The following is a 15,382-nucleotide window of genomic DNA, read 5'->3' as shown; positions in this document are numbered from 1 at the left end:
TTCAGCTAGTAAATGTGGAGTCTGGATTTGAAACCAAGTCATTCCAAAGGCTGAGTTTTTTGTTTTTTAATCACTGTTTCATGTCAAAGAGCTTGTGAGTTAGTTTTGTTCAAAGGAAGATAGGTAAAAAGCTTATCTCTATAGTTACTTACCTGGGTTTTGGATATTATAAAAATTTTTCCCCCAGAAAATTGTGCTGCATATATTTTAAAAAAATTAATTAATCTATTTAATGGAGGCTAATTACTCTACAATATTGTGGTGGTTTTGGCCACACATCAACATGAATCAGCCATGGGTATACATGTGTCCCACAATCCCACACCCCCCTCCCACCTCGCTCCCCACCCCATCCCACTGGGTTGTCCCAGAGCATCAGCTTTGAGTGCCTGCTTCATCCATCGAACCTGCACTGATCATCTATTTTTACATATGGTAATATATACATATTTCAATGCCATTCTCCCACATTGTCCCACCCTCGCCTTCTCCTGCTGCTGCTGCTAAGTCACTTCAGTCGTGTCCGACTGTGCGACCCCATAGATGGCAGCCCAACAGGCTCCCCTGTCCCTGGGATTCTCCAGGTTAGAACACTGGAGTGGGTTGCCGTTGCCTTCTCCAATGCATGAAAGTGAAAAGTGAAAGTGAAGTTGCTCAGTCATGTCCGACTCCTAGCGACCCCATGGACCACAGCCCACTAGGCTCCTCTGTCTATGGGATTTTCCAGGCAAGAGTACTAGAGTGGGGTGCCATTGCCTTCTCCTACATAGTCTAAAAGTCTGTTCTTTACATCTGTGTCTCTTTTGCTATCTTGCACATAGGGATGTCATTACCATCTTTCTAAATTCCATGTATATGTGTTAATATACTGTATTGGTATTTCTCTTTCTGGCTTACTTCTCTCTGTATAATAGGTTCCAGTTTCATCCACCTCATTAGAACTGACTCAAATGTGTTCTTTTTTATAGCTGAGTAATATTCCATTGTGTATATGTACCAGAACTTCCTTATCCATTTGTCTGCTGATAGACATCTAGGTTGCTTCCATGTCCTGGCTATTGTAAACAGTGCTGTAATGAACGTTGGGGTACATGTGTCTCTTTCAGTTCTGATTTCCTTGGAGTGTATGCCCAGCAGTGGGGTTGCTGGGTCGTATGGTAGTTCTATTTCCAGTTTTTTAAGGAATCTCCACACTGTTCTCCATAGTGGCTGTACTAGTTTGCATCCCCACCAACAGTGAAAGAGGGTTCCCTTTTCTCCACACCCTCTCCAGCATTTATTGTTTGCTGACTTTTGATGGCAGCCATTCTGACTCGCATGAGATGGTACCTCATTGTGGTTTTGATTTGCATTTCTCTGACAATGAATGATGCTGAGCATCTTTTCATGTATTTGTTAGCCATCTGTATGTCTTCTTTGGAGAACCATCTGTTTAATTCTTTGGCCCATTTTTTGGTTGAGTCATTTATTTTTCTGGTATTGAGCTGCTTGTATATTTTTGAGATTAGTTCTTTGTCAGTTGCTTCATTTGCTATTATTTTCTCCCATTCTGAAGGCTGCCTTTTCACCTTGCTTATAGTTTTATTCTTTGTGCAAAAAAGCTTTTAAGTTTAATTAGATTCCATTTGTTTATTTTTGTTTTTATTTCCATTACTCTAGGAGGTGGGTCATAGAGGATCTTGCTGTGATTTATGTCAGAGAGTGTTCTGCCTATGTTTTCCTCCAAGAGTTTTATAGTTTCTGGTCTTACATTTAGATCTTTAATCCATTTTGAGTTTATTTATGTATATAGTGTTAGTAAGTGTTCTAATGTCATTCTTTTACAGGTGGTTGACCAGTTTCCCCAGCATCACTTGTTAAAGAGATTGTCTTTTCTCCATTGTATATTCTTGCCTCCTTTGTCAAAGATAAGGTGTCCATAGGTGCCTGGATTTATTTCTGGGCTCTCTATTTTGTTCCATTGATCTATATTTCTGTCTTTGTGCCAGTACCATACTGTCTTGATGACTGTTGTGCTGCATATTTTTAATTTGTAAAACAAACTTCATTTTACTGTGAAAACCCACCCCACTCTTTGAAGTAGTTCATGGTTGGACCAGGGTAGGGGCGATCCATTAGTACTCAGCAGAGCAAGACAGCTCTGAGGACAGAAAGCCAGGGAGAGTGGTATGGCTTCTGCCAGAACCCCAGCCAATGAGTCACAAACATTTTCTCACTGGTTAAGTATTCTTTGAGATCCTTAACTCTATTTATGAAAGCTGGAAAATGTCAGTAAAAGTAGCATTTTCAACATAGTGTTTCAAAACATAAGATACGTTTTGATCATTCTGAGAAAAATGGTCAATGAATATTATTAAATAAAATGTTTATAAAAGAGCCAAGCAAATACTCATAATCTCAATGCTATTACATTCTGATAGCTGCTTTCAAGGTAGACTTTTTCTTTGGTAATATCTGAGGTCATCTCACCAAATATATATTTGATGGTACACTTACTTGTTAGGGAGATTTTTCATTTATGTTTTGATGTGCCTACTATTCTCATTTTATGTATTATTTGTAAGACTTTGGTTTTTAAAAAATTGTCACTGTTTATAGTTCCATATTTTCTAAAAGCATTTGCCTATTTTCTCATACTGGTTTGGAATTCCTAAGAATTGGACTATGTACTTTTACATGAGTTCTTTTCATTTTCTTCTGTCTTGAAATGTGAACATCATGTACCAGGGCTCAGACAACTGAGAAGCATTGGAACTTAGAGTGAGACCTGTCCCCTGAGGGAGAGTACTTGAGTATAGACCCATCTGCACTGGCTAAGAGAACAGCAGAGAACATCAAACACAGTGGGATACTGGCTTGATTAGAATACAGCCAGTATTAAGCAGGGGAGGGGTAAGTGATGTGTCCAGCTAAAGGATTCTGAGTTCTGAGAGGCATGTGCACCAACCAGGATGCTTTCAGCTACAATAGTAGAAAACACCAACACAATAGGTGTATGCCAAAAAGAAGCTCATTTGGTCATGTAACCGGAATTCCAGAGGCAAGATTGGCTTCAGGGTTGATTTTATCCAATGGTTTGGACTGCCTTTCTATTTTTTCATTCTGCTTCTCTTGCATCATCCTGAGATAGATGATGAGGTGACTAACCACTCCCATGCACCATGTGTGGATGTGATCACGTCCAGAAGAAAAGTGAGAGTGTCCCTCTGGAAACCCCTATAATCCACATTGGCTCATACTTGAACCAGTCACCATCAAGGAAGATGATAGATTTCCTTTGACTTCATCTGGCCTATTGCTGGAGTTGAAGTAGCTGTCAGCTTCTCCTGAGGCAGATGGCCACTGTAGGAGAGAGTACTTTGTGGAGGATGAGGTGGTGAATGCATGCAGAGTAGACTATCTGATAGCCACAACAACAAGGAGTCCAGAAACAACATATCAGAAATTTAGATGTTATCAGCATCAGGGTAGATTGAGAGCAGCTAGGCCCCAGATGAGGGTTGGTATTATTACAGGAACAGGAATGAGGCTAAGATACCAAACCATGGTCTATGGAAACCCAGCCAAAAATCCAGATGGGAGAACTGGAACTCAAGACTGGGTCTAGATCAGCAGCCGTGTGAGCTAGTGGCTGAGGTCAGGATTGGCATGAGTAGGCCAGTAGAATTCAGGAACAACAGTGCATGGATTGTGCTGTGCTTAGTCACTCAGTCATGTCTGACTATCTGTGACCCCATGGACTATAGCCTTCCAGGCTCCTCTGTCCATGGGGATTCTCCAGGAAAGAATACTGGAGTGGGTTGCTGTGCCCTCCTCCAGGAGATCTTCCCAACCTAGGGATTGAACCCAGGTGCATGGATTAGGTAAGAGTAAATAAGAGGAGGAAATCAGGCTGATCCAGGAAGGGGAGCTGTCGCCCAAATGGCAGACCAAGGTGGGGCAGGACCTTCCCCTTGACTGGGGTAGAATTACACAGTAAGAAGAAAGGCCAGGTGAAGAGGGAGGGATGGGTGGGATGAAGGAAAGGGTAGTTAAGTGCCAGAGGGCAGGGAGTCAAGACAAAGCCACTCGGGGCAGGGGAGGGTATGCTGCTGCTGCTAAGTCGCATCAGTTGTGTCCAACTCTGTGCAACCCCATAGACGTCAGCCAACCAGGCTCCCCCGTCCCTGGGATTCTCCAGGCAAGAACACTGGAGTGGGTTGCCATCTCCTTCTTCAATGCATGGAAGTGAAAAGTGAAAGTGAAGTCGCTCAGTCGTGTCCGACTCTTAGTGACCCCAGGGACTGCAGCCTACCAGGCTCCTCTGTCCATGGGATTTCCAGGCAAGAGTACTGGAGTGGGTTGCCAGTGCCTTCTCCAGGGGAGGGTATGCTATGCTATGCTAAGTCGCTTCAGTCGTGTCTGACTCTGTGCGACCCCATAGACGGCAGCCCACCAGGCTCCGTTGTCCCTGGGATTCTCCAGGCAAGAATACTGGAGTGGGTTGCCATTTCCTTCTCCAGTGCATGAAAGAGAAAAGTGAAAGTGAAGTTGCTCAGTCGTGTCCGACTCTTAGCGACCCCATGGACTACAGCCTACCAGGCTCCTCCGTCCATGGGATTTTCCAGGCAAGAGTACTGGAGTGGAGTGCCATTGCCTTCTTTCTCCAAGGGGAGGGTATAGTTACTACTTATTGCAACCTCCTTGGTAGCTATGCTGCCATGTTTATGCTTAAAGTAATAGTGCTCATCCTTTGCTATTGGTGGTCACATGGTGTCAGTTGAGGGGTGAGTGTAGTTGACACCCAGGTTTCTTAATGAAGAGAAAAAAATCTCCCAGCTGAAAATCTGTTCTCAGGTCAATGAGAAAGGTGACAGATAATATGTTACTAGCATTTCTGCCAATTATCCATTATGTTATGAGGATTGTATGTTGAAACACTGCAGATAAAGTGTCTCAATTAAGATTACAATTTAGATTTAATAAGAATTATTATATGTTAATAAAACATCAATTAGCAGTTAAATAGCCATTGATCCAGGTACAATAAGTATGTCAGAAAGACATCAAGTTGTCACTGAAATAACTGAAAATTGCATGAGCAACATGTGAGCAATTAGATTCTCAATATATTCAGCCTATAATGAATGTCAATACATTTAATTACGATTTAACAGGAAAGCTTAATGTAAAGTCTCATGCCATTAACTCACATACCTGTTTAGTTCTTCAATAGATACGTATATTCAGTGGTTCATTCAACAAATATTTAATTAAGCACACATCAGGTGAAGTGAGAGAAACACGAATATTAAGTACATTTGATTCCCTGTCTTCAAAGAACTTAAAATCTAGTATTGAAATCTAGACTCTCCTACATGGAAGAATAAAGGGACTAGATAGAGCACAGTATATTTTTCACATATTTTCTGATTAAGTTCCAGTTATCACAACCATCAACTGAAATTTCTCACATGTTGAAAGTAAACTTTGTTGGTGGAGACTGCTCAATTTAGAGGATGCTTGCTACCGCAGCACAATGTAGGGGTGCTGACTAATACAGTGAATAGATGAGTGATTGACTGAATCAGGCCAGGGATGTGTGTTCTGGTATGATGTTGACATAGAAGAAGCTAAAGCTTTATTATCCTGGATATTTGGAGAGGGGTGTTTGAAAAGTACATTAGCTTTCAGTATGGTAAATGAGCATTTATAAGTAAAATTACTTATGGCATTTTCATGCTCAGTCTCCAAGAATCTCAATTTCTTTGGGACCATAGAAGGGTCTGGAAGGGAAGTAGCCACTAATATCTGAAAAAAAAAATGATAAAATGATGAATTTTATGTTGTGTGAATTTTATCTTAATAAAAAATATATAGTTATGTATAATTTTATTTTATGTGTATATATGCAAAAAATTATATATATACATGTATATTGCTGCTGCTAAGTTGCGTCAGTCATGTCCAACTCTGTGCAACCCCATAGACGGCAGTCCACCAGGCTCCCCCGTCCCTGGGATTCTCCAGGCAAGAACACTGGAGTGGGTTGCCATTTCCTTCTCCAATGCATGAAAGTGAAAAGTGAAAGTGAAGTCGCTCGGTTGTGTCTGACTCTTAGCGACCCCATGGACTGCAGCCTTCCAGGCTCCTCCATCCATGGGATTTTCCAGGCAATAGTACTGGAGGGGGTGCCATTGCCTTCTCTGACATGTATATTAATATAATAGTAATATGGGCTTCCCAGGTGACTCAGTGATAAAGAATCCACCTGCCCAGCAGGAGATTCGGGTTTGATCCCTGGGTGGGGAAGATCCCCTGGAGAAGGAAATGGAAATTCACTCCAGTATTCTTGCCTGGGAAATCCCATGGACAGAGGAGGCTGGCAGGCTATAATACATGGGCTCACAGAGTCAGACATGACTTAGCAACTAAACAACAGCAACATAATATGTTTGTAACTAAAGTAGACGTGTTCCAGAGTGCCTGCATAGGTCAAGCTCTCCTTTCACTGAGATTGAACTCCTCCTCCTCAGGGGATTCCTGAAGCCATGTTTCCACCTTCTAACTTGGCTCCCCTGGTGCTGTGAAGGCCTTTAAGATGCAGGACCTCTCTTGGAGTCTGGAATTCTCTCTCAGGCCCTGCTCGGGAAAGTTAGGCACTGGTTCTTTTTCCTTTCTGGATTTCTTCTTTCTTTAGGCTCTTTCTCTTGGGACCAGGGAGGTGTTTAAATTTTTTTTTTTTTTTTTAAATCTCATTGTCAAGCAGGAAAATGGCTATATCATGACTGCATTTTACCCCATGTGAATTTATTTTACAAATAGTGTTCAAGTACTTCAGGCTCTGGCTCTTGAAAATCATAATTCTTTTTCCTTCCCAGAAAGTTCAGCTCTTGCTAGGAACTTCGAGATCTTCTTTAGTTGTTCAAAAGAAATCTGTGTCTCTCTTCAGCCCTTTCATGGGTGTCCAAGGACAGCTGGAGCTGCCTTAGTGCTCAGTGGTGGGGCAAGTAATTGATCCTGAGAAGCAAAGGAGTGAAAACTATTTGCTGTACATGTTGTGACCTAACAGACCCCAAGCCCAAACTTTCGTAAATCTCCTGTATATGCCAGATTTGGTTAGTGCTTGACTTAGGGAGGTAAAGATAATCTGTGTTCCACCTTTAAATAATCAGAAGCTTAGATAAGAAATGCACCACAGGAGATGAGAGAGGGAGACATTGAGAGTTGGTTGGGGGAGGAAACTGAGTCAGAAGTGGCCATGAGAACAAGGTCTTTAGGAATTAATGGGAGTGAATCTAGATGACACTGCTGGACATCCTCCTGATTTGGGAAAGGCAACCCCAGAAGGTTGGATGTTTGAGGACACCTATGGAAATGACACCTGAATTAAAATTGTAAGAAAAACAGATGAATAAAAAAGGAACGATCTGCTCAAAAAGTGGAAAATTTAGGCACATATTTCAAAGATGGGTTAAAAGTTGTTTCTAAATTCAATCAATATTTTTTCTCCATCTCAATTTTCACTTAGGTTAGTTTGTATCTATCAACAGAGTTAAACTTTAGCTTTAGAAGCTACTTTTGATTAATTGTGTCTTTAAAAATACTAATTTATTTCCTTAGCTGCATTGGGTCTTAGTTGCAGCACGTGAGATCTTTAGTTGTGGCATGAGAACACTGAGTTGTGGCACATGGAACTGGTCCCCTGACCTGGGATCGAGCCCTGGGCCCCTTGCATTGGGAGCATGGAATCCTAGGCATTGGACCACCAGGGAAGTCCCTAATTAGTTATGCCTTAAGAAATGACTTTCTAGGATCTACTGTTTGTATCCATTACTCCTGCCGCAGGAGGAGTTCTGCTGCTGTCACTCTGTGAGGTGGGCTAAGATAGATTGAGGTTAGAGCTCAAGGGGAGCACAGCACTGGGTAGCGAGGGGAGGGAGGTGCAGAGGCAGACAAAGGACTGTTTCAGTACCTGGACAGCTCCAAGTGCGGAGCTAGGCCACTGTCGTCTTTATGTCCGAATCTTACTCTATTGCATAGCCAAATAGATGAAGGGACTGCACAGAGTAATTATTTTACAGTCAAGCTGGGTCCCCACTTTTGGCAAGTGGATGAAAGAGAAAATAAATGAACAGGAGTGATGGACAGTTTGTGTGCTTCTTTGCTTGGACTTTCCTTCCCCTAGAGGAGTCTGGGTTGGAACAAACACGACATCCTTGAGTAAATTAATCCGGACCATAGGCGGCAGGGGAAGCTTCCACCAGCTCCCTCCCACATACAAACGATAGGCTTAAAGGAAGTAAAAAGGCGATTTGAATGGCAAGTACTTAAAAAGACTCCCTTGTTCTCCACCTTCAGGTCTAATAGCCCTCCACAGAGCAGACACAGAGTGTTCTAAGAGAAATGAAAATATCCTGCCTAAACACACACGAGCACATAACAAAAGCCAAGTTAAGAAGGTTAGCGACTTAGTTGTCTCAGCAACATGCCATCAAGTTGAGATGAGCAGGAAACGCAGATAACACAGGGAAGAAGGAAAACATCATAAGCCTACAAAGAGGGGATAGCCGGGATGCTGAGAAGAAAAGCAAAGCCCCTTTTCTTGCTGTTTCATTAAGGGGAACTTAACTTTTAAACAGCCTCTCAAAAAAGCTAAAATAGAATCTGCTTTTGTGTAACCTGTGTACTTGGTGTGTGTTAAGAAATTGTGTTATCAGCATTTCCTGTGTGGCACGACATTCAAAAGCAAAATTGTTATGAATGTTCACATAATTCCACAGGGAAACAAGATGGTGTCATGTTAAAATGGGATTTGATTTTTTTATTAGAAATTAGCAGTCTGGGATAAACGTACAGAAATGGCCAAATGTAGATTGCTTTGCTTACTTGAGCCAAAACTCATCATAATATTATAGCACAAAATGAGACAAATGGGCATTTGAGGGCCTGATTCTTTCTCTTCTAAGATTATATTCAGAAAATTGCTGACATTTGGTTCCTAGGAGAGGGACATTTCTGATCATGGAAATACAACATCTATACTTTTCAGCCAGGGTTGTAAAATTGTTATCGGAACAGGAGCATGGGGGTAGGAAAGAAGTTAAAGAAAGTCAGGAAAAGAGGAATGATGAAGTGGGAGACAATCAGCCCATTCCTTTGTTATATGTGCTAAGTGGCTTCAGCTGTGTCTGATTTTTTGTGATCCTATGAACTGTAGCCTGCCACACTCCTCTGTCCATGGGATTCTCCAGGCAAGAGTACTGGAGTGGGTTACCATGCCTTCCTCCAGGGGATCTTCCTGACCCAGGGATGGAACCCACATCTCTTAGGTCTCCTGCACTGGCAGGCAGAGTCTTTGCCACTAGTGCCACCTGGAAAACACCTCTAGTTATCAGAAAATGTGTTTTAATGTTGAATCAAAGTATATCACCAGGTAACTTCTCATATCCTGTAATCTGGAGCCATGAAGAACAAATCAGCTTTCTCTGGTTACATTAATTCTTTAGATATTTGGGTGATAGCATTTCTTCCCTTGATCTCTTTTCTGGGCCAGGGGTTCTTAAAGTGTGGTCCTCAATCTGTGACATCAGCATCATCGGGAAACTTGTTAGAAATGCAAATTCTCAGCTCCCCTCCCCCTCCTAGGGCATAGGTCCCAGTGATCTGTGCTTCAAAAATTCTCCAGGTGATTCTGATGCAGGCTCAAATTTGAGAACCACTGCTGTAGGCTGCAGAGAAGGCAGTGGCACCCCACTCCAGTCCTCTTGCCTGGAAAATCCCATGGACGGAGGAGCCTGGTAGGCTGCAATCCAAGGGGTCGTGAAGAGTCAGACATGACTGAGTGACTTCACTTTCACTTGTCACTTTCATGCATTTGAGAAGGAAATGGCAACCCACTCCAGTGTTCTTGCCTGGAGAATCCCAGAGACGGAGGAGCCTGGTGGGCTGCCGTCTACAGGGTCGCACAGAGCCAGACACGACTGAAGCGGCTTAGCAGCAGTAGCAGCAGCAGCTGTAGGCTGAGTTGTTCACTAGACTCTCTCATTTCAATTCAGTCATTCATTCATCCGTCCATTCATTCATACATTTAATAATCATAGGCTAAACACATATAAGCTGGGACTAGGGATAAAGACATGAAAGTTTGTGTACTCAGACAAGAGATGGTTTCAAGATCTTGCCTCATCCTAACTGTTCTCTGGTTGCCTGGTTGGTTGTAATTCTCAAATGTGATCAGTCAGCATGTAGCATAGCAGGACTGCTTCCTCCCTAAATATAACATTTATCCCACATTTCATCCACATTGTGGACATGAAAGAAGTTGTTCAGTGCCTCATTGAATCTGAGAGATGAGTGAGCAAGGATCTAGGATAATTGAACAGGTGTTTGGGGAAGATTAATCTGGGACTAGTAGTTAGAACTGAATTAGGAGGTGATGTAGATTACTCCTCCTAATTCACTCTTAGTGAATCAGCCTCCCACTATCCAGACTCTTGTGTTGTTCCTGCCCACATTCATGCTAGACTTGGTCATGTGACTTGCTTTGGCCAATGGGGTGTCAACATCCATAAAATAAGCAGAAGTTTGTTATGTGCATTAGAGCTTGCCCTCTTAGAATACAGCTTCCACCTTGTTGTGCAAGTCCTGCTTAGCATGGTCCCCTCGAGGGATAAAAGAATATATGAAAAGAAAGGTCCAGAAATCCTGGCTGTCCTCACTGCCCTGGCTGCAACAAATTTTCTGCTAATATAGACATTAGCCCATATGAGACCAACAAATAACTGCTCAACAAATCTCCCAAATTATCAAATATAATATACCCATGGTGCTTTAAGCTGTTAAGTTCTGGGATGGTTTGTTGCATAGTCATAGAAGATTAATACTGAAGAATTCTAAAGACAAAAGGGGGCTTTGAGGACTAGGGTAATCAGTGGGGTAGGACCAGGGAGATGGGCAAAAGAGGCGATCTCACATGAGAGGCAATTTCCCTGTAGAAGAAGCTAATCTTTGGAAGGTAAGTAATGGTTATGAGATTTCAGAAGCATAGAGAATGACAGAGACAGAGCCTAAACAAAATATATTTCTATTTTTGGTAAGTATCTCTATTATATGTTCTTAAGAGGGAACAAATAACATTTTGGAGATTATCTCTATTATTTGTAGTAGTAGAGGCTGTCATTAGAGAGTATGGTGAACCCTTTGTCCAGACACTTTGATAGATCCTGTTAGAACTGTGATTTTAGAAGTATTTGCTGCCTATGGCTATGTTACAAGTGACCCCCCAAAACAGAAACTTAAAACAACAAACATTTATTTTCTTACAGTTTATGTGGGTCATCCAGGTATGTTTTTCCTGGGATCAGGGTCTCTTACATTAAGGCACTGACTAGGACTGCAGTAATCTCAAGGCTCCACTAGGGAAGGTTCACTTCCTAAACCCTACACAAGGCTTTTAAGAGGATTAAGATCCTCATGGGCTGTTGGACTGTGGGATCCCAGTTCATTGCTTGCTATTGACTGGAATCTTCCCTTAGTTTCTTGTCATGTGGGCCTCCCCAGGGCAGATCACAGTGTGGCATCTGGCTTCATCAGAGCAAGCAAGAGGACAAACACAATAGGAAGCCAAAATCCTTTTGGGACCTAATCTTGGAAGTGACAACCCATCACTTTTGGGACCTAATCTTGGAAGGGACATGTTTTATTCATGACAAGTGAGTTTGTAGGTTAGCCTACACTCAAGAGGAGGGCATTAGGCAAGGACATGCATACCAGAAGGTGAAGAACACTGGAATCATTTTGATGTTGTCTCCTATTCTGGGATTTTGGGGGTAAGTGGTACTTCTGACTGCATAGCACATACGTGGCTACAGCCTGGTTCTCTTGGGGCAGAATTTCCATCTTCTTGGATGAGGAAGATTGAAAACCATCCCAGAGCCACCCTCTAGGCTTTAGAGTCTCTGAATCATTCACGTAGAGGAATTTATTTTCTGAAATAAGCTCATTCCCCCTTTGCTGAGAGAAGATCTGGACCGGTGATGGAATGGCACTGTTTTCTCTCCATTTCACCCCAGGACATCAGTCTTTATATACAACTGCTTGTCTTCCTTCTATTCAAACTCAAGTTCTCTCTCTTCAACAAACCTGCTACCTTAATAAAGCCTTTCCTTGATTCAGCTGCTTCCTGTGTTTGCTGGCCTATTCCTTTCCTACTTATGACATCCAAACTTTTTAGCTAAGCGGCCTTCTAACCCCTGTACTCACTTTCTCCCCATTGCTCCACCTATAAAGTTCACTGTCTGCATCCACTTCCGGCTCTCTACTAAAATTACACTCTCCAGAGCAGTCAAGGACACTCTTCCTTCCTTGCAACCACTGGCCCTTTGTCAGACTCATTCCCTTTGACTTCTTTATAGCATTTGACAACCCCTACCCCCTGTTTCTTGCAGAGTTTTCCTTTGGTTTCTAGTGTAGGTATACTGTTCAGGGTATAGTAGATACTCAAAAAATATTTGTAGCTGAATGAATACACTGCTGGTGTCTTCTTATTTATTTATATATATCTTTATTTGTGGTTGTGCAGGGCCTTCATTGCTGCATGTGGCTTTCTCTAGATGTGGCGAGTGGTGGCACTCTCTAGTTGTGGTGTGTGGGCTTCTTGTTGTGGTGGCTTCTCTTGTTGTGGGACACAAGTTCTAGGCTGTGTGAGCTTCAGTAGTTGTGGCTCATGGATTTAGTTTCCTCGCACATGGGATCTTCCTGGACCAGGAATGGGACCTGTGTCTCCTGCATTGGTAGGTGGATTTTTCACTACCAGGGAAGTCTCTGCTAGTATCTTCTGTTTCCAGGATTTTTCCATATCTGTCTCCTCTCGGCTCCATTTCCTTTTCTTTCTCCTATAAATATGGATTTGATATTTGATTCTATGTGAGGTATTTATCTCACTGAGAAGGTTTATCTCTTTCTTAGAAAAAGTTTTGCTGGAATATGTTTTTCATAATATTAGTTGGTAGATATGAGTGACCCTCATTTCTCCTTTCCAGGAGACCTCCTGGCATCTGCTAGACCCTATGCTTAGAGAAGTTGTCTCCTTTCAGACCCAGAGGGTGAAGTTGGTCACTGTAGCCTCATTGTTTTGCCAGGGAGTGGTTTAGACATGAACATATGGTAGTTTTGGCCTTTGGAATTTGTTCTTATAACTTTATTCCCTTTGTATTTCTTTAGTGTCAACTCAGTGGGCTTGGGGAGACAAATTCATATGTTCAGTCTTTCATTTAAATTAAATGCCTGATTATGGTTTAACGGATTCAGCCTATATTAACATGTATCTATCTTATCTATCTATCCATCTATTGCCATGAAACAAGCCATCTCAAAATTAGCACCTTGAAACAATTTGTGCTGTTTTATTTGCTCACAGTTTGGTGAGGCAGCAATTTGAGTTGAGCTCATCTGGACAGCTTTTCCACTAGTCTCATCTGGGGTCACTTAAGGGCCATGGTCATTTGGCAGCTGTACTGAAGCTATGTGGTCTAAGGTGTCCTCATTCACACATGTGGTATTTGGTGCTGATGGTCAGTTGGTGAGTCTGTAGGGCTTTGACTGCTCGACTCTGCTATGCAGACTTGCCTCCTTCACAAAGTCAGCCAGGATTTCATCACATGGCAGTTTCAGGGAAATGTTTCAGTAAGGTAGGAGAAGCTGCTGCAAAGTTCTTTTAAAGCCTCTGTTTTGAAGCCATGTGTTATTTCTGCCACATTCTATTGGATAGAACGAATCAAGTCACAGGCCACTTCAGATACAAGGGATGGGGGAACTGAATCTACCCTTTGATGGTGCAGCTGCAAAGTCATACTGCAAAGGAGATGTAAAGAAATGGGAAGATTTTGTGATCAGTCTTTGCAATCTGGTATTTATGTACTAAAGATCAAATGACTTTATTGTCCTCATGTAAGCGATATTTGTTCAGCATAAAATAAGCAAAAAGTAAAAGAGGAGAACAAAAATACTGCCTCAAATTCTGTCAAGAAGTAACCTAATAACTTCAGGTGAATATCATTTCAGGTAGCTCTTTAAGTGTATAAATGGAATGAAAATGCAGAATAATTTTGTAAAAATTGGGTCTTACTATACATTTTCAGAAAAATAAAAAGCATTAAATTGAATTTTTCTTGAATTTAACAATTGAAAAAGAAACCAAAGAAAAACCAAAGGAATTATGGAGCTTCAGATCATTTGTTTTTTAACCACAGAGATATTAGATCCCAAAAGTGCTCCCTAAGGTTGTAAAGACAGATTATTAAAAAATTAGAAAAGCTAGATTTTTTTTTAAAAAAGATCCATGTTTAATTTTAGACATATTGATTGACTCTCTGCTATGAAAGATAAGGAAATTAAAACTTTTAATCTTCCTCTCACCTCATTTCCCACTCCCCTCATCTTATGAGTTTTTACTAACATTATTTTTAAAAATGTTGGAGTACAAATAATTTATATTATATATCTATAATTCTATAATTCAATAATTATCATGGTTTAGTCTTACATCTATAATTAAATGAATTTGCTGCCTACTGCCTGACCTTGTGCTACAGTTTCTGCTATTCTGAATTATTTATTTTTAAAAATTGAGATTTAATTTTAGTTTGCCACATTTCCTTGTCAAGCATTTTTCAAGATGAGTTCCCAGCATTTGCTCTCTTGAAAATTTTGTTGGTTTCCTCCACATTGACCTGGATGGGTATAAAGTTTTGGTGTCCCAATCTCTTTCCCATAAGACTGTAGGTATTGTTCCACTGCCTTTAGATACTGAATTTCACACTGTTCCATTTATCACTGCTCCTTGATTCATTCTTAATTAGGTTTTACAAGAAGAATGCTTTATTCTCCAAGTTCTTTCATATTAATATTTGCCTGTCACCTTTGTGTGTCTGATATTTACCTCTTTATAGGTGATTCTATATGTTTTTCAAGGGTGCTGAATGCTTAAATAATTCTTTCACAGTCTTTGAATTTCAATAATACAGGATGGTGATGGCTTGTTGATAATTCCATATTGTAATTTTCTGGCACGTGGTATTAGTTCTTCCTTTATAGCAGGGAATTTTCTTGTGTTATGTTTCTAAACTACATGTATATTCTGGTTTTGGGCTCTCCTTCAGGAACAATCTGTATGTTGGATGGCCTTTGTCTTTTATATCAATTATTTATAAGTGCCTTAAAACTCCTTATCTGTTTTTCCCAAAATTTATTTTTGACTGTCTAATATTATTCCTCAATCAGTGAAACTTGGACTGTTCACTGATGTTTCTAATTTGATTCAGTTCAGTCACTCAGTCGTGTCTGACTCTTTGCGACCCCATGAATCACAGCACACCAGGCCTCCCTGTCCATCACCAACTCC

The sequence above is a fragment of the Bubalus bubalis genome, chromosome 1, assembly GCF_019923935.1.
Source record: "Bubalus bubalis isolate 160015118507 breed Murrah chromosome 1, NDDB_SH_1, whole genome shotgun sequence".
Lineage (NCBI taxonomy): Eukaryota > Metazoa > Chordata > Mammalia > Artiodactyla > Bovidae > Bubalus > Bubalus bubalis.
Note: the sequence above shows the minus strand (reverse complement) of the source record.